Raw genomic sequence first — 19,501 nt, forward strand, 5'->3', positions numbered from 1 at the left:
CATCAAATAGTGTCAAGCTTACAAACAAATCGAGTCATGTTATCACAGGAAAGTTACACCCAACTACAGCTAGACACTGTTTATTGCTAGTGTGTAATATGTATATGTAATATTATAATCAGCAATAACAGTTCTAGGGTTACATTACCCTTCCTACAGCAATGGCAAAGTTTCAATCTTTAGGGAAGATTTGTTAAAGAGAAACAAAATTACTAAAGCTTGAATCATTCCCAGGGGATTTTGTGAAGGCCTGTCAAGTGGGCAAAAAGTTCTAAGGGTCTTGAAAGTGCTAAAAACCCATGTAAAAAATAGATTTTTGGCAGACCTGGACAAAATGAAGTGGGTGGTCAAAGCTGGGACCCCCTTTATGCGTTGGTGACAATTCAATTATGTTTATTATAAAAGCCTAAAAACTACCAGTTAAATGAAGTAAAAGGAATTATGGATGTGCAGAATGTTTTGCTTCTGTGTTGAATTTATAAGTGTCAATCAAATTCTGAACAGTAAAAAAATGAAGGACGATAGAAAATGTGTATTCCTTAGTCCAGAAGGTTAATATGCCTGCTGCAAAGAACGTGTATTATGCAGATCACAGCATTTTATGCGCATAGCTCAGTGGGATACTATTTTTGTCACGTAGCTCCTTTTGTTACTGTGCAGTTCATGAGTTACAATCATAATCTAGCACAGTGAGCTATGAACTGTTATCGAAGGGCTGCATGTGAACTGCATGGTACAAATTAGAAAGCTATGGCCCTCATTACAATCCTGGCGGTCAGTGTTAAAGTGGCAGTAATACCGCCAACAGGCTGGCGGAAAAAAAAATGGAATCACGACTATGGCGGAAAACGGCAACATAGACAGCCACTTTAACCCTCCGACTGCCACGGCGGTAGAAACAAACACCGTGGTGGTAAACGCCAACAGGCAGGCGGGGACAAAGTACCGCCCACCCTATCACAACAGGCCTATCCGCCACCTTTTCCGGGGCGGAACCAACGCTATCAAAAGCACTGCGGAAACAGTACTCAGAAGGGAAACCACTCACCCCTCGACACCCAACAAGGAACAAGGACGCCATGGAGCCAGAACTACAGGTCCTGCCTATGCTGCTCTTCCTCCTGCTCAATCAGGAGCAGGACAGACGCCGTCGACAACCACGGTGAGTACTGCACCTACAACACAGGGGAGGGAGAGGGAAAAGAGAGTGACAGACACACGCAACACGCAATACCCCCACCCACAACACCATACACACAAATACATGCAGCAACATTACATATACCCTCCTCCCACCCCCCTGAAGAACGCAAGGACAAAATTAAATAATTTTAACGATTGTAATCATAAAAAATCTGATAGTCAAAGTTCAAAATTCAGTATATACAAATATGTACACCAACTACACAAGTCCGGATAGTGTACTAATCATTGTCTGTGGACCACTGGTCCCAAAATGCATGGGCGAAGCCAACACAAGATACCTGATTGGAAATGGAAAGAACACTGCTGGGGCATCAGATCGGAAATAAACAGGCTCCTCAGGGGGAGGGGGAGCACCTCAGCCAGATGAACGCACAACACCACTGCTGCACAAGGGGGCTCCATGCCCACTGCTTTATCCTCGGGAGTGCAAAACCACAGTCTCTCTAGTCTCTCCAGTGGGTGGTTTGCCCACTGCTCTACCCTGGGGAGTGTAAAGCCACCGTCTCTCAAGTCTCTCCAGTGGGTGGTTTGCCCACTGCTTTATCCTGGGGAGTGCAAAGCCACAGTCTCTCTAGTCTCTCCAGTGGGTGGTTTGCCCACTGCTTTATCCTGGGGAGTGCAAAGCCACAGTCTCTCATGTCTCTCCAGTGGGTGGATTGCCGACTGCTTTATCCTGTGGAGTGCAAAGCCACAGTCTCTCAAGTCGGTGGTTTGCCCACTGCTTTATCCTGTGGAGTGCAAAGCCACAGTCTCTCTAGTTTCTCCAGTGGGTGGTTTGCCCACTGCTTTATCCTCGGGAGTGCAAAGCCACAGTCTCTCATGTCCCTCCAGTGGGTGGTTTGCCCACTGCTTTATCCTGGGGAGTGCAAAGCCACAGTCTCTCAAGTGGGTGGTTTGCCCACTGCTTTATCCTGGGGAGTGCAAAGCCACAGTCTCTCAAGTGGATATCATTCTCCACTGGTTCTGGAGGGGGCCTGGTGCCCAGAGTGCTTCATCCTGCCAAGGACTGAGGTAGTGGATGTCAATCTCCACTCGTTCTGGAGGGGGCCTGGTGCCCAGAGTGCTTCATCCTGCCAAGGACTGAGGTAGTGGATGTCAATCTCCACTGGTTCTGGAGGGGGAAAGGTGCCCAGAGTGCTTCATCCTGCCAAGGACTGAGGTAGTGGATGTCAATCTCCACTGGTTCCGGAGGGGGCATGGTGCCCAGAGTGCTCCACGTGCAGTGTGGCCGGTGCCATTCCCTCATCTGGGTGTGTGTCCACGAGATTGCCGAGGAACAGGTAAGCATGATACGCCATGGAGGCAGCGACATACACCACACTGCTGCGGCTTCGCCTTCCACCTGCAGGTGCAAACAGTGATGGAAGTCATGCCTCATGGAAGCTGGCCAGGGTCCAGGAAGTCTCCTCCAGCCTTGGACGACTGACCACTGGGGATGGTAGCCATGTCAGCGGTGGTGCTACAGTCCGAGCACGTCGCGTGGCTGGTGGCGGTGCTTGGGGCGGTGTCTGTGGCGGCGGTGCTGGCGGTGGTGCATAGGTCAGCACCTGCTGAGAGACACAGCAGGACGTCTCCTCCAGCCTCGGACGGCTGCCCACTGGGGAAGATGCTGGTGACTGTCGCTGACGCTGCAGACGTGCCGGTGGCTGTGCAGGTGGCTGTGCAGGTGGCTGTGCAGGTGGCGGTGCAGGTGGCGGTGCTGGTGGCGGGGCAGCTTGCAGTGTCGTACAGGTTGGTGTTGTCATGGACAGAAGGGGTGACACTGGTCCCTCAGTCGGTGCCACCGTGCCCTATCCTGACCTGCTCTTCTGCTTTTGTCCCTTCCTGTGCCATCTTTGATGGCGCCGCAGGTGTCTTGCCACTATCCCCTTTTGTTTTTGCGGAGCCCTTGGTGGCTGGTAGGTGCGGCTTCTCCCTCCAGGATGTGGGCACCTTCTTCACCTTGGCAGGTGGCGGAATGTCCTTGCTCTCGCACGTGGCACACTGGCAGCCCTGATGGGTGGCGCACTCGATGACCCCGCAGTTGCTGGCACCACTGTGCCGGGGGAATTGGTGGCTGAGGTGCTGGGCGGGGACCTGGAATGCCTGGCCCTAGGGGAAGGACGGGAGGGGGGGAGGTCAAGGGAAGAGGTCAAGGTTTGCCAGGAAAAGTTTTTTAGACACACTGGGACGGGAAGATGGAGTGGGTTTGGGAGTGGAGGAAGAGGTAGTGGTTGTAGGAGGTGTTCGTTTCTGAATTTGGGTTAAGGTGCATGGGCCGGAGGCTGTTGTGAGGTGGATGGCTGTTTGGTGGGTGTGTGCCTGCATTTGTGTACTTTAGGAGGAGGGCTCACAGACACACTGGGAGGGGACACATCGAATGTGTGCATGGTAGTGGGGGTGGTGATTGCACGTGAGCGGTGTGTGGTGATGGGCGTGCTGGTGATGGAGTCAGTGGATGAAGATGTAGTGCATGCAGGTGTGAGTGGAGACGAGACAGGGAGGGAGGAGGAGGATGTGGAGGAGGGGGACACAGTGGAGGCAGTGGATGTTGCTGTGTCTGCATGGGTATGGTGCTTGTGTGAGTGCTTGTGGGATGTGCGGTGCTTATGTTTGCCATGTCCACTCTTGTGTGTTGATGAGTGTGCATGCTGGTCTGATGGTGTGCTGAGGTAGAGGGGATTGGGTCTGGGTACTGGAAGTTGGAGGGGGGAGGCTGGACGCAGGAACAATGGCTGCCATCAGTGCTGAGGCCAGAACCTGGAATGCTCTCTGTTGGGCCGCCTGCCCAGAATGAATGCCCTCCAGGTATGCATTTGTTTGTTGTAAATGCCTCTCAACACCCTGGATGGCATTCAAAATGGTAGATTGCCCAACAGCGATGGATCTCAGGAGGTCAATAGCCTCCTCACTGAGGGCAGCAGGGCTGACTGGGGCAGGGTCTGAGGTGCCTGGGGTGAAGGAGATGCCCACCCTCCTGGGTGAGCGGGCACGGGACACACACTGAGGGGCTGCTGGGAGGGCGGTGCTGGTGGGGGGATGGCGGCTGTACCTGTTGATGCGGTGGGCACAGAGGTGCCCGCCACCGCAAGGGAGCTCCCATCAGAGGAGGAGTCGCTGTCACTGGTGTATGCTCCTGTCCCCGTTGTGGAGCTCCCCTCGCCCTCCGTCCCACTGGTGGCTTCAGACTCCATTGCTTCACCCTCCAGGGCCAAGTGGGTTGCAGCTCCCTCCTGTTCCGGTGCCACTGCTCCTCCACCTGATGATGCTATTGCACACAAGAACAGGGAGACAACAAAAGGGGGGAGAGACAGAAGAAAAACATGTTCAGTGCATGCAACACCACTACCGTTGGCGGACACAACACACAGGGAGCAGCCCTCAGCACTACGCCATGCACTAACAGTTCCTAGCAAATTCACATGCCCTTGGGGTACAAGGCCTAAGCCCAATTGCTGCACACCTGGAAGGCACAGGAGCCTGACGAGGTGTAGATGGCTCTTACCACTAGTGGGGTTGAGGTGCCACAGAGCCTGCCTCACAAGGGACCTTGCCTACTGTAGGAAGTTGGCTCTGTATGTGCTATTTCAAAGTAAGGAATAGCATGCACAGAGTCCAAGGGTTCCCCTTAGAGGTAAAATAGTGGTAAAAATAGATAATACTAATGCTCTATTTTGTGGTAGTGTGGTCGAGCAGTAGGCTTATCCAAGGAGTAGTGTTAAGCATTTGTTGTACATACACATAGACAATAAATGAGGTACACACACTCAGAGACAAATCCAGCCAATAGGTTTTATATAGAAAAATATCTTTTCTTAGTTTATTTTAAGAACCACAGGTTCAAATTCTACATGTAATAGCTCATTCGAAAGGTATTGCAGGTAAGTACTTTAGGAACTTCAAATCATCAAAATTGCATGTATACTTTTCAAGTTATTCACAAATAGCTGTTTTAAAAGTGGACACTTAGTGCAATTTTCACAGTTCCTAGGGGAGGTAAGTATTTGTTAGTTTTACCAGGTAAGTAAGACACTTACAGGGTTCAGTTCTTGGTCCAAGGTAGCCCACCGTTGGGGGTTCAGAGCAACCCCAAAGTCACCACACCAGCAGCTCAGGGCCGGTCAGGTGCAGAGTTCAAAGTGGTGCCCAAAACACATAGGCTAGAATGGAGAGAAGGGGGTGCCCCGGTTCCGGTCTGCTTGCAGGTAAGTACCCGCGTCTTCGGAGGGCAGACCAGGGGGGTTTTGTAGGGCACCGGGGGGGACACGAGTCCACACAGAAATTTCACCCTCAGCGGCGCGGGGGCGGCCGGGTGCAGTGTAGAAACAAGCGTCGGGTTCGCAATGTTAGTCTATGAGAGATCTCGGGATCTCTTCAGCGCTGCAGGCAGGCAAGGGGGGGGTTCCTCGGGGAAACCTCCACTTGGTCAAGGGAGAGGGACTCCTGGGGGTCACTCCTCCAGTGAAAGTCCGGTCCTTCAGGTCCTGGGGGCTGCGGGTGCAGGGTCTCTCCCAGGTGTCGGGACTTTGGATTCAAGGAGTCGCGGTCAGGGGAAGCCTCGGGATTCCCTCTGCAGGCGGCGCTGTGGGGGCTCAGGGGGGACAGGTTTTGGTACTCACAGTATCAGAGTAGTCCTGGGGTCCCTCCTGAGGCGTCGGATCTCCACCAGCCGAGTCGGGGTCGCCGGGTGCAGTGTTGCAAGTCTCACGCTTCTTGCGGGGAGCTTGCAGGGTTCTTTAAAGCTGCTGGAAACAAAGTTGCAGCTTTTCTTGGAGCAGGTCCGCTGTCCTCGGGAGTTTCTTGTCTTTTCGAAGCAGGGGCAGTCCTCAGAGGATGTCGAGGTCGCTGGTCCCTTCGGAAGGCGTCGCTGGAGCAGGATCTTTGGAAGGCAGGAGACAGGCCGGTGAGTTTCTGGAGCCAAGGCAGTTGTCGTCTTCTGGTCTTCCGCTGCAGGGGTTTTCAGCTGGGCAGTCCTTCTTCTTGTTGCAGGAATCTAATTTTCTAGGGTTCAGGGTAGCCCTTAAATACTAAATTTAAGGGCGTGTTTAGGTCTGGGGGGTTAGTAGCCAATGGCTACTAGCCCTGAGGGTGGGTACACCCTCTTTGTGCCTCCTCCCAAGGGGAGGGGGTCACAATCCTAACCCTATTGGGGGAATCCTCCATCTGCAAGATGGAGGATTTCTAAAAGTTAGAGTCACCTCAGCTCAGGACACCTTAGGGGCTGTCCTGACTGGCCAGTGACTCCTCCTTGTTATTCTCATTATTTTCTCCGGCCTTGCCGCCAAAAGTGGGGCCTGGCCGGAGGGGGCGGGCAACTCCACTAGCTGGAGTGTCCTGCTGGGTTGGCACAAAGGAGGTGAGCCTTTGAGGCTCACCGCCAGGTGTGACAATTCCTGCCTGGGAGAGGTGTTAGCATCTCCACCCAGTGCAGGCTTTGTTACTGGCCTCAGAGTGACAAAGGCACTCTCCCCATGGGGCCAGCAACATGTCTCGGTTTGTGGCAGGCTGCTAAAACTAGTCAGCCTACACAGATAGTCGGTTAAGTTTCAGGGGGCACCTCTAAGGTGCCCTCTGGGGTGTATTTTACAATAAAATGTACACTGGCATCAGTGTGCATTTATTGTGCTGAGAAGTTTGATACCAAACTTCCCAGTTTTCAGTGTAGCCATTATGGTGCTGTGGAGTTCGTGTTTGACAGGCTCCCAGACCATATACTCTTATGGCTACCCTGCACTTACAATGTCTAAGGTTTTGGTTAGACACTGTAGGGGTACCATGCTCATGCACTGGTACCCTCACCTGTGGTATAGTGCACCCTGCCTTAGGGCTGTAAGGCCTGCTAGAGGGGTGTCTTACCTATACTGCATAGGCAGTGAGAGGCTGGCATGGCACCCTGAGGGGAGTGCCATGTCGACTTACTCGTTTTGTCCTCACTAGCACACACAAGCTGGCAAGCAGTGTGTCTGTGCTGAGTGAGAGGTCTCCAGGGTGGCATAAGACATGCTGCAGCCCTTAGAGACCTTCCTTGGCATCAGGGCCCTTGGTACTAGAAGTACCAGTTACAAGGGACTTATCTGGATGCCAGGGTCTGCCAATTGTGGATACAAAAGTACAGGTTAGGGAAAGAACACTGGTGCTGGGGCCTGGTTAGCAGGCCTCAGCACACTTTCAATTGTAAACATAGCATCAGCAAAGGCAAAAAGTCAGGGGGCAACCATGCCAAGGAGGCATTTCCTTACACAACCCCCCCCCAAACGAAAGAGGATGAGACTAACCTTTCCCAAGAGAGTCTTCATTTTCTAAGTGGAAGAACCTGGAAAGGCCATCTGCATTGGCATGGGCAGTCCCAGGTCTGTGTTCCACTATAAAGTCCATTCCCTGTAGGGAGATGGACCACCTCAACAGTTTAGGATTTTCACCTTTCATTTGCATCAGCCATTTGAGAGGTCTGTGGTCAGTTTGAACTAGGAAGTGAGTCCCAAAGAGGTATGGTCTCAGCTTCTTCAGGGACCAAACCACAGCAAAGGCCTCCCTCTCAATGGCACTCCAACGCTGCTCCCTGGGGAGTAACCTCCTGCTAATGAAAGCAACAGGCTGGTCAAGGCCATCATCATTTGTTTGGGACAAAACTGCCCCTATCCCATGTTCAGAGGCATCAGTCTGCACAATGAACTGCTTAGAATAATCTGGAGCTTTGAGAACTGGTGCTGAGCACATTGCCTGTTTCAGGGTGTCAAAGGCCTGTTGGCAGTCCACAGTCCAGTTTACTTTCTTGGGCATTTTCTTGGAGGTGAGTTCAGTGAGGGCTGTCACAATGGATCCATATCCCTTCACAAACCTCCTGTAATACCCAGTCAAGCCAAGGAATGCCCTGACTTGAGTCTGGGTTTTTGGAGCTACCCAGTCCAGAATAGTCTGGATCTTGGGTTGGAGTGGCTGAACTTGGCCTCCACCTACAAGGTGTCCCAAGTAAACCACAGTTCCCTGCCCTATCTGGCATTTGGATGCCTTGATAGAGAGGCCTGCAGATTGCAGAGCCTTCAAAACCTTCCTCAGGTGGACCAGGTGATCCTGCCAGGTGGAGCTAAAGACAGCAATATCATCAAGATAAGCTGTGCTAAAGGACTCCAAGCCAGCAAGGACTTGATTCACCAACCTTTGGAAGGTGGCAGGGGCATTCTTTAAACCAAAGGGCATAACAGTAAACTGATAATGCCCATCAGGTGTGGAGAATGCTGTCTTTTCTTTTGCTCCAGGTGCCATTTTTATTTGCCAGTACCCTGCTGTCAAGTCAAAGGTACTTAGAAATTTGGCAGCACCTAATTTATCAATGAGCTCATCAGCTCTTGGAATTGGATGGGCATCTGTCTTGGTGACAGAATTGAGCCCTCTGTAGTCCACACAAAACCTCATCTCTTTCTTTCCATCTTTGGTGTGAGGTTTGGGGACTAAGACCACTGGGCTAGCCCAGGGGCTGTCAGAGCGCTCAATCACTCCCAATTCCAGCATCTTGTGGACTTCCACCTTGATGCTTTCCTTAACATGGTCAGACTGTCTAAAGATTTTGTTCTTGACAGGCATGCTGTCTCCTGTGTCCACATCATGGGTACACAGGTGTGTCTGACCAGGGGTTAAGGAGAAGAGTTCAGGAAACTGTTGTAGGACTCTCCTACAATCAGCTTGCTGTTGGCCAGAGAGGGTGTCTGAGTAGATCACTCCATCTACTGTACCATCTTTTGGGTCTGATGACAGAAGATCAGGGAGAGGTTCACTCTCTGCCTCCTGATCCTCATCTGTTACCATCAACAGATTGACATCAGCCCTGTCGTGGAAGAGCTTAAGGCGGTTCACATGGATCACCCTCTTGGGGCTCCTGCTTGTGCCCAGGTCCACCAAGTAGGTGACCTGACTCTTCCTCTCTAGTACTGGGTAAGGGCCACTCCATTTGTCCTGGAGTGCCCTGGGAGCCACAGGCTCCAGAACCCAGACTTTCTGCCCTGGTTGGAACTCAACCAGTGCAGCCTTTTGGTCATACCAAAACTTCTGGAGCTGTTGGCTGGCCTCAAGGTTTTTGGTTGCCTTTTCCATGTACTCTGCCATTCTAGAGCGAAGGCCAAGTACATAGTCCACTATGTCCTGTTTAGGCTCATGGAGAGGTCTCTCCCAGCCTTCTTTAACAAGGGCAAGTGGTCCCCTTACAGGATGACCAAACAGAAGTTCAAAGGGTGAGAACCCTACTCCCTTCTGGGGTACCTCCCTGTAAGCGAAAAGCAGACATGGCAGGAGGACATCCCATCTCCTTTTGAGTTTTTCTGGGAGCCCCATGATCATGCCCTTTAATGTCTTGTTGAATCTCTCAACTAAGCCATTAGTTTGTGGATGGTAAGGTGTAGTGAATTTATAAGTCACTCCACACTCATTCCACATGTGCTTCAGGTATGCTGACATGAAGTTGGTACCTCTGTCAGACACCACCTCCTTAGGGAAACCCACTCTGGTAAAGATACCAATGAGGGCCTTGGCTACTGCAGGGGCAGTAGTCGACCTAAGGGGAATAGCTTCAGGATACCTGGTAGCATGATCCACTACTACCAGGATATACATATTTCCTGAGGCTGTGGGAGGTTCCAGTGGACCAACTATGTCCACACCCACTCTTTCAAAGGGCACCCCCACCACTGGAAGTGGAATGAGGGGGGCCTTTGGATGCCCACCTGTCTTACCACTGGCTTGACAGGTGGGGCAGGAGAGGCAAAACTCCTTAACCATGTTGGACATATTGGGCCAGTAGAAGTGGTTGACTAACCTCTCCCACGTCTTGGTTTGTCCCAAATGTCCAGCAAGGGGAATGTCATGGGCCAATGTTAGGATGAACTCTCTGAACAGCTGAGGCACTACCACTCTCCTAGTGGCACCAGGTTTGGGGTCTCTGGCCTCAGTGTACAGGAGCCCATCCTCCCAATAGACCCTATGTGTTCCATTTTTCTTGCCTTTGGACTCTTCAGCAGCTTGCTGCCTAAGGCCTTCAAGAGAGGGACAGGTTTCTTGTCCCTTACACAGCTCTTCCCTTGAGGGTCCCCCTGGGCCTAAGAGCTCAACCTGATAAGGTTCAAGCTCCAAAGGCTCAGTTCCCTCAGAGGGCAGAACTTCTTCCTGAGAAGAGAGGTTCCCTTTCTTTGGCTGTGTTGCAGTTGGTTTCCCAACTGACTTTCCTGTTCTCTTGGTAGGCTGGGCCATTTTTCCAGACTCCAGCTCTACTTTTTCACCCTGTGCCTTGCATTGTGCTCTTGTTTTCACACACACCAGTTCAGGGATACCCAGCATTGCTGCATGGGTTTTTAGCTCTACCTCAGCCCATGCTGAGGACTCCAGGTCATTTCCAAGCAGACAGTCCACTGGGATATTTGAGGAGACCACCACCTGTTTCAGGCCATTGACCCCTCCCCATTCTAAAGTAACCATTGCCATGGGATGTACTTTTCTCTGATTGTCAGCGTTGGTGACTGTGTAAGTTTTTCCAGTCAGGTATTGGCCAGGGGAAACCAGTTTCTCTGTCACCATGGTGACACTGGCACCTGTATCCCTCAGGCCCTCTATTCTAGTCCCATTAATTAAGAGTTGCTGTCTGTATTTTTGCATGTTAGGCGGCCAGACAGCTAGTGTGGCTAAATCCACCCCACCCTCAGAAACTAGAGTAGCTTCAGTGTGGACCCTGATTTGCTCTGGGCACACTGTTGATCCCACTTGGAGACTAGCCATACCAGTGTTACCTGGATGGGAGTTTGGAGTGGAACCTTTCTTGGGACAGGCCTTGTCTCCAGTTTGGTGTCCATGCTGTTTACAGCTATGACACCAGGCCTTTTTGGGATCAAAGTTTTTACCCTTGTACCCATTGTTTTGTGAAGAGGCTCTGGGCCCACCCTCCTGTGCAGGTTTTTGGGGGCCTGTAGAAGACTCTTTACTATTTTTAGTTTTGGTTGTCTCATCACCCTTCCCCTGGGGAGTCTTTGTGACCCCTTTCTTTTGGTCACCCCCTGTTGAAGTCTTGGACACCCTTGTCTTGACCCAATGGTCCGCCTTCTTTCCCAATTCTTGGGGAGAAATTGGTCCTAGGTCTACCAGATGCTGATGCAGTTTATCATTGAAACAATTACTCAATAGGTGTTCTTTCACAAATAAATTGTACAGCCCATCATAATTACTTACACCACTGCCTTGAATCCAACCATCTAGTGTTTTCACTGAGTAGTCTACAAAGTCAACCCAGGTCTGGCTCGAGGATTTTTGAGCCCCCCTGAACCTAATCCTGTACTCCTCAGTGGAGAATCCAAAGCCCTCAATCAGGGTACCCTTCATGAGGTCATAAGATTCTGCATCTTGTCCAGAGAGTGTGAGGAGTCTATCCCTACACTTTCCTGTGAACATTTCCCAAAGGAGAGCACCCCAGTGAGATCTGTTCACTTTTCTGGTTACACAAGCCCTCTCAAAAGCTGTGAACCATTTGGTGATGTCATCACCATCTTCATATTTAGTTACAATCCCTTTGGGGATTTTCAACATGTCAGGAGAATCTCTGACCCTATTTATGTTGCTGCCACCATTGATGGGTCCTAGGCCCATCTCTTGTCTTTCCCTCTCTATGGCTAGGATCTGTCTTTCCAAAGCCAATCTTTTGGCCATCCTGGCTAACTGGATGTCCTCTTCACTGGAGTTATCCTCAGTGATTTCAGAGTTGTTGGTCCCTCCTGTGAGGGAACCAGCATCTCTGACTATTATTTGTGGAGTCAGGGCTTGAGAAGCCCTGCTCTCCCTAAGTAGGACTGGAGGGGGGGAATTTCCCTCCAAGTCACTATCTTCATCCTCTGAGTTGCCATCCTCAGAGGGGTTGGCCTTTTCAAACTCTGCCAAAAGCTCCTGGAGCTGTACTTTGGTAGGTTTGGGGCCCATTGCTATTTTCTTTAGTTTACAGAGTGACCTTAGCTCTCTCATCTGTAGATGGAGGTAAGGTGTGGTGTCGAGTTCCACCACATTCACATCTGTGCTAGACATTATGCTTCTAAAAGTTGGAATACTTTTTAAGAAACTAAAACTGGTTCTAGAATCTAATTCAAACTTTTAACAAACTTTTAAACTCTAAAAGAAATGCTAAACAGGATCTAACACAAGGCCCTAGCAGGTCTTTTAAGAATTTAGAAAACTTTTCAAATTGCAAAAATCAATTTCTAATGACAATTTTGGAATTTGTCGTGTGATCAGGTATTGGCTGAGTAGTCCAGCAAATGCAAAGTCTTGTACCCCACCGCTGATCCACCAATGTAGGAAGTTGGCTCTGTATGTGCTATTTCAAAGTAAGGAATAGCATGCACAGAGTCCAAGGGTTCCCCTTAGAGGTAAAATAGTGGTAAAAATAGATAATACTAATGCTCTATTTTGTGGTAGTGTGGTCGAGCAGTAGGCTTATCCAAGGAGTAGTGTTAAGCATTTGTTGTACATACACATAGACAATAAATGAGGTACACACACTCAGAGACAAATCCAGCCAATAGGTTTTATATAGAAAAATATCTTTTCTTAGTTTATTTTAAGAACCACAGGTTCAAATTCTACATGTAATAGCTCATTCGAAAGGTATTGCAGGTAAGTACTTTAGGAACTTCAAATCATCAAAATTGCATGTATACTTTTCAAGTTATTCACAAATAGCTGTTTTAAAAGTGGACACTTAGTGCAATTTTCACAGTTCCTAGGGGAGGTAAGTATTTGTTAGTTTTACCAGGTAAGTAAGACACTTACAGGGTTCAGTTCTTGGTCCAAGGTAGCCCACCGTTGGGGGTTCAGAGCAACCCCAAAGTCACCACACCAGCAGCTCAGGGCCGGTCAGGTGCAGAGTTCAAAGTGGTGCCCAAAACACATAGGCTAGAATGGAGAGAAGGGGGTGCCCCGGTTCCGGTCTGCTTGCAGGTAAGTACCCGCGTCTTCGGAGGGCAGACCAGGGGGGTTTTGTAGGGCACCGGGGGGGACACGAGTCCACACAGAAATTTCACCCTCAGCGGCGCGGGGGCGGCCGGGTGCAGTGTAGAAACAAGCGTCGGGTTCGCAATGTTAGTCTATGAGAGATCTCGGGATCTCTTCAGCGCTGCAGGCAGGCAAGGGGGGGGTTCCTCGGGGAAACCTCCACTTGGTCAAGGGAGAGGGACTCCTGGGGGTCACTCCTCCAGTGAAAGTCCGGTCCTTCAGGTCCTGGGGGCTGCGGGTGCAGGGTCTCTCCCAGGTGTCGGGACTTTGGATTCAAGGAGTCGCGGTCAGGGGAAGCCTCGGGATTCCCTCTGCAGGCGGCGCTGTGGGGGCTCAGGGGGGACAGGTTTTGGTACTCACAGTATCAGAGTAGTCCTGGGGTCCCTCCTGAGGCGTCGGATCTCCACCAGCCGAGTCGGGGTCGCCGGGTGCAGTGTTGCAAGTCTCACGCTTCTTGCGGGGAGCTTGCAGGGTTCTTTAAAGCTGCTGGAAACAAAGTTGCAGCTTTTCTTGGAGCAGGTCCGCTGTCCTCGGGAGTTTCTTGTCTTTTCGAAGCAGGGGCAGTCCTCAGAGGATGTCGAGGTCGCTGGTCCCTTCGGAAGGCGTCGCTGGAGCAGGATCTTTGGAAGGCAGGAGACAGGCCGGTGAGTTTCTGGAGCCAAGGCAGTTGTCGTCTTCTGGTCTTCCGCTGCAGGGGTTTTCAGCTGGGCAGTCCTTCTTCTTGTTGCAGGAATCTAATTTTCTAGGGTTCAGGGTAGCCCTTAAATACTAAATTTAAGGGCGTGTTTAGGTCTGGGGGGTTAGTAGCCAATGGCTACTAGCCCTGAGGGTGGGTACACCCTCTTTGTGCCTCCTCCCAAGGGGAGGGGGTCACAATCCTAACCCTATTGGGGGAATCCTCCATCTGCAAGATGGAGGATTTCTAAAAGTTAGAGTCACCTCAGCTCAGGACACCTTAGGGGCTGTCCTGACTGGCCAGTGACTCCTCCTTGTTATTCTCATTATTTTCTCCGGCCTTGCCGCCAAAAGTGGGGCCTGGCCGGAGGGGGCGGGCAACTCCACTAGCTGGAGTGTCCTGCTGGGTTGGCACAAAGGAGGTGAGCCTTTGAGGCTCACCGCCAGGTGTGACAATTCCTGCCTGGGAGAGGTGTTAGCATCTCCACCCAGTGCAGGCTTTGTTACTGGCCTCAGAGTGACAAAGGCACTCTCCCCATGGGGCCAGCAACATGTCTCGGTTTGTGGCAGGCTGCTAAAACTAGTCAGCCTACACAGATAGTCGGTTAAGTTTCAGGGGGCACCTCTAAGGTGCCCTCTGGGGTGTATTTTACAATAAAATGTACACTGGCATCAGTGTGCATTTATTGTGCTGAGAAGTTTGATACCAAACTTCCCAGTTTTCAGTGTAGCCATTATGGTGCTGTGGAGTTCGTGTTTGACAGGCTCCCAGACCATATACTCTTATGGCTACCCTGCACTTACAATGTCTAAGGTTTTGGTTAGACACTGTAGGGGTACCATGCTCATGCACTGGTACCCTCACCTGTGGTATAGTGCACCCTGCCTTAGGGCTGTAAGGCCTGCTAGAGGGGTGTCTTACCTATACTGCATAGGCAGTGAGAGGCTGGCATGGCACCCTGAGGGGAGTGCCATGTCGACTTACTCGTTTTGTCCTCACTAGCACACACAAGCTGGCAAGCAGTGTGTCTGTGCTGAGTGAGAGGTCTCCAGGGTGGCATAAGACATGCTGCAGCCCTTAGAGACCTTCCTTGGCATCAGGGCCCTTGGTACTAGAAGTACCAGTTACAAGGGACTTATCTGGATGCCAGGGTCTGCCAATTGTGGATACAAAAGTACAGGTTAGGGAAAGAACACTGGTGCTGGGGCCTGGTTAGCAGGCCTCAGCACACTTTCAATTGTAAACATAGCATCAGCAAAGGCAAAAAGTCAGGGGGCAACCATGCCAAGGAGGCATTTCCTTACACCTACCAAGTTCGCCCTGGCCTAGGGGAACCCACTACCCACCCCCCACCCAGACACCTCGTAATGCGCGCAGAGTCAGCTGAATGAGAGTGTACTCACCTCCTTGTGGTTGCTGTGATGCCCTCAAGCGCCCATCCAACTCCGGATAGGCCACCGTCAGGATCCGGTACATCAGGGGGGTCATGGTGAGACGGGCACCCCTTCCATGTTGGGAGGCCATCCCCAGCTGGGCCTCCGCCGTCTTCTTGCTCCAGCAGTGCAGGTCCTCCCATCTTTTACGGCAGTGGGTGCTCCGTCTGTGGTAGACCCCCAGGGTTCAGACGTCCTTGGTGATGGCACGCCAAATACCCTTCTTCTGGTGGGCGCTGACCTAGAGGAATGGTACATGGGGAAAGGAAATTACTCACCCGTCCAGACCATCATACTCATTGCCCACCGGTTCCCACCGATGCCCTGACACACATACACTCACCATCTGCACATGAAGGCCTCAGCCCCCCCATGTATCATCCATCCACACCACTCAAAACAGGCATTGCCCACGCAGCATGCTCACAGTGTACTCACCTGTTTGTCTGGAGGACCGTACAATTGCGTGTACTGGGGGAGGACCCCATCCACTAGTTTCTCCAAATCCTCCGAAGTGAAGGCAGGGGCCCTTTCCCCAGACACTTTAGCCATCGTCGCTTCCAGACACAGGTCACAGCAGCACTTGCAGTGTAGGTCCTCTCCTGTTCAAGGTCAGGTATCAAGTGAGTGAACAGACAGAAAATGGTGGTCACGTCCGCGGCGGTGCGTACCGTCACCGCCGGCGTAGATCGTCATTGGCTCCTGGGACCATAGGGCCCAATGTTAACCAATGCAGAATTGTGCCGCGGTCTTCGACCGCCCACTGCGACGGTGTACAACACCAGTGCAGTTATCTCATTTCCCCTAGTCCCACCTTACAGGTCAGGCAGCCGCCATCTCAGGGGGCTACATGGGATGGATAAAAACTGCGTCACACCTATTTAGGCCGGAAATACAGACAGATACTGCCACATTGCGAATTACAAGCGTTTCTGCAAATAACACATTGTGATACCTCAGTGTTGGATGACCCTCTGCTCGCTGTTCTCCTCCATAGGGCACGTCTGCTGGGGCAGGTGATGAGATGGCGGCATCCTCCGGTGTACAGACCCCTGGTGGACCTGTCGACAATGGAAGAGAGACACATCATAATCACATACAGACTTGATCCTGCAACAATCCTGGAACTGTGCCCAGTTGGAGCCAGACCTGATTTCAGCTATCCGCCATCCCACAGGAATCCCCCATCTAGTGCAGGTCCTATCTGTACTCCATTTTCTGGCCAGAGGGTCTTTTCAAACTACAGTGGCCATGGCATCAGGGATGTCCCAGCCAATGTTCTCTAACGTGTTGTCCAGAGAGTGATCTGACCTGCTGAAACACATGCGCAGCTACATCGTTTTCCCTCAGGTGGAGGATTTGCCCACAGTGAAAGGTGACTTCTATGCCCTGGGACATATCCCCAACATCATTGGTGCCATTGATGGTACACATGTGGCATTTGTACCCCCCCGCACGAACGAACAGATGTACAGAAACCGGAAAAGCTACCAACGATGAATGTGCAGATGGTGTGTTTGGCAGACCAGTACATCTCCCATGTCAATGCCAAGTATCCTGGCTCTGTGCATGACGCTTACATTTTGAGGAATAGCAGCATCCCTTATGTGATGGGGCAACTCCAGAGGCACCGTGTGGCGCTAATAGGTGAGGCCAAGGTCCCAATACAGTTGACATAGGTGTCTGGGGTTGTCCCTAAGGGTTAGTGTGTGTCTAACAGTTGTCCCTCGACATTTGCAGGTGACTCTGATTACCCCAACCTGTTATGGCTACTGACCCCAGTGAGGAATCCCAGGACAAGGGCAGAGGAACGCTACAATGAGGCACATGGGCGAACTAGGAGGATTGTAGAACGCACCTTCGACCTCCTGAAGGCCAAATTCCGGTGCCTCCATCTGACAGGTGGATCCCTATACTACTCACCGAAGAAGGTGTGCCAGATAATCGTGGCCTGCTGTATGCTGCACAACCTGGCTTTGCGACGGCAGGTGGCTTTTCTGCAGGATGGGCCAGATGGTGGTCTTGTGGCAGCTGTGGACAGTGAAGAAGAGGAGACAGAAGAATAGGATATCGACAACCGAAACAACATCATCATGCAATACTTCCAGTGAGACACAGGTAAGAGGATGGAACTGCTTCACACATCTCATACTATTGTTGGAGCTAGCATAAGTCTGTCATTTTCATTCACTGTATGGACACTGACTTGTCACTTTGACTTTCCATTTAACAGATCTGGGTCCCACTTTGTGCCCTCTGCTATGCTTACTGCTGGCCTACAGCTGTGTTACATTGGTATGTGAACAAGTACATTGACATTGCTATTATCCATAGATATTGCAATTACACATTTGTGAAAGCACAGACTGACTCCAGATTGTTTTGTCATCGAAGTGTGTTTATTTCTGTGCAAATAAGTGGAGGGGGTGTAAAATGGGTTGGGGTGATGGTGGAGGAATGTCCATGGCAGAGTACAGTCTATTTGTTTCATGGGTGCATTGTCCAAAGGGGCATAGGAAGTAGAGCAATGGCAGTTTAAGGTGGACAGAGTGACAAAGTGGGACAGAAGGGTGCCATTCAGGGGGGTCTTATTTCCTGACGGGGGTCTTGGCAATGTTCTCGGTCTTATTCCTGGAACTCAGGGACCGTTTGTGGGGTGGTTCTCCATCTGCAGGGGGTGGGGTGCTGGTGGCTTGTTGTTCCTGTGGCAGTACCTCCTGTCCACTAGCGCCGGCGGAGGTGGAGGGCTGTTCATCGTCCAGGCTAATGGCAGGGGCCCGTTGGTGTGCCACTGTGTCCCTCATGGTGTTGACAAGGTCTCCCAGCACCCCTGCAATGGTGATCAGGTTGGTGTTGATGGACTTCAAGTCCTCCCTGATGCACAGGTAGTATTCCTCCTGCATCCGCTGGGTCTCCTGAAACTTGGCCAGTACTGTGCCCATGGTCTCCTGGGAATGGTGGTAAGCTCCCATGATGTTGGAGAGTGCCTCGTGGAGTGTCGGTTCCCTGGGCCTGTCCTCCCCCTGTCGCACAGCAGTCCTCCCAGCTTCCCTGTTATCCTGTGCCTCTGTCCCCTGAACCGTGTGCCCACTGCCACTGCCCCCAGGTCCCTGATCGTCCTGTGTTAGTGGGGTTGCCTGGGTTCCCTGTAGTGGTGGACACACTGCTGATTGACATGTTCTGGGGACAGAGGGATGGGCCCGCTGGGTGGGTGCTGTGGTGGTGTTTCCTGAGGGGGTTCAGTGGTGGTTTGTGACTGTGTCAGGGGAACCGACTGTCCTGAGGTCCCTGATGGGCCGGGCTGGTCATCTTGATCCAGGCGTGCAGAGCTGCTGTCGTCACTGTGGGCCTCTTCTGTGGGGGGACTGGATATGTCTGGCACCTCCTGTCTGGTGACATTGGGTAGGGGTCCTGTTGGGGTGTATATGCATAGTTATTGCATCTGTGTGTGCCATCTTGTGCAATGGGTGAGTGACCCTCTACTCCTGTGCTTGCATTATTGCCATGGCCTTTGTGTGATTGGTGATTTTGGGGCATGAGTGAGTCTCTCTACTGGACATGCTTTGGTGATGGGTGTCCATGCATTGGTGTTACATGCAGGGCTTGGTTTTGGGATGTGTGGGTTGTTAGTGGGGTATCTGTGGGTTGGTTGGGGTGCTGGGTGTGAGGGTAAGAGTGGCGGGATGTGATGGCATGCAGGTGGGGTGGGGGGAATAAAGTAGTAAAGATTTGCCTTACCAGAGTCCAGTCCTCCTGCTACTCCTGCAAGGCCCTCAGGATGCATGATCGCCAAGTCTTGCTCCTCCCATGTTGTTAGTTGTGGGGGAGGAGGTGGGGGTCCACTGCCAGTCCTCTGTACAGCAATCTGGTGTCTGGATACCACGGAACGTACCGTCCCCGTAGGTCGTTCCACCTCTTCCTGATGTCATCCCATGTTCTTGGATGCTGTCCCACTGCGTTAACCCTGTTGACAATTCTGGGCCATAGCTCCATCTTCCTTGAATGGATGTCTGCTGCACCTGTGATCCGAATAGCTGTGGCTCTACCCGGACGATTTCCTCCACCATGACCCTAGGCTCCTCCTCAGAGAACCTGGGGTGTCTTTGAGGTGCCATGATGTGGTGTGGGTGATGTGTGAGGTGGTGTCTGTTGTGATGTGTGAGGGGATGTGTTGGTGTGTGTTGTTTGAGGT

This window comes from Pleurodeles waltl, chromosome 4_2 (assembly GCF_031143425.1).
Source record: "Pleurodeles waltl isolate 20211129_DDA chromosome 4_2, aPleWal1.hap1.20221129, whole genome shotgun sequence".
In the NCBI taxonomy this organism is placed as follows: domain Eukaryota; kingdom Metazoa; phylum Chordata; class Amphibia; order Caudata; family Salamandridae; genus Pleurodeles; species Pleurodeles waltl.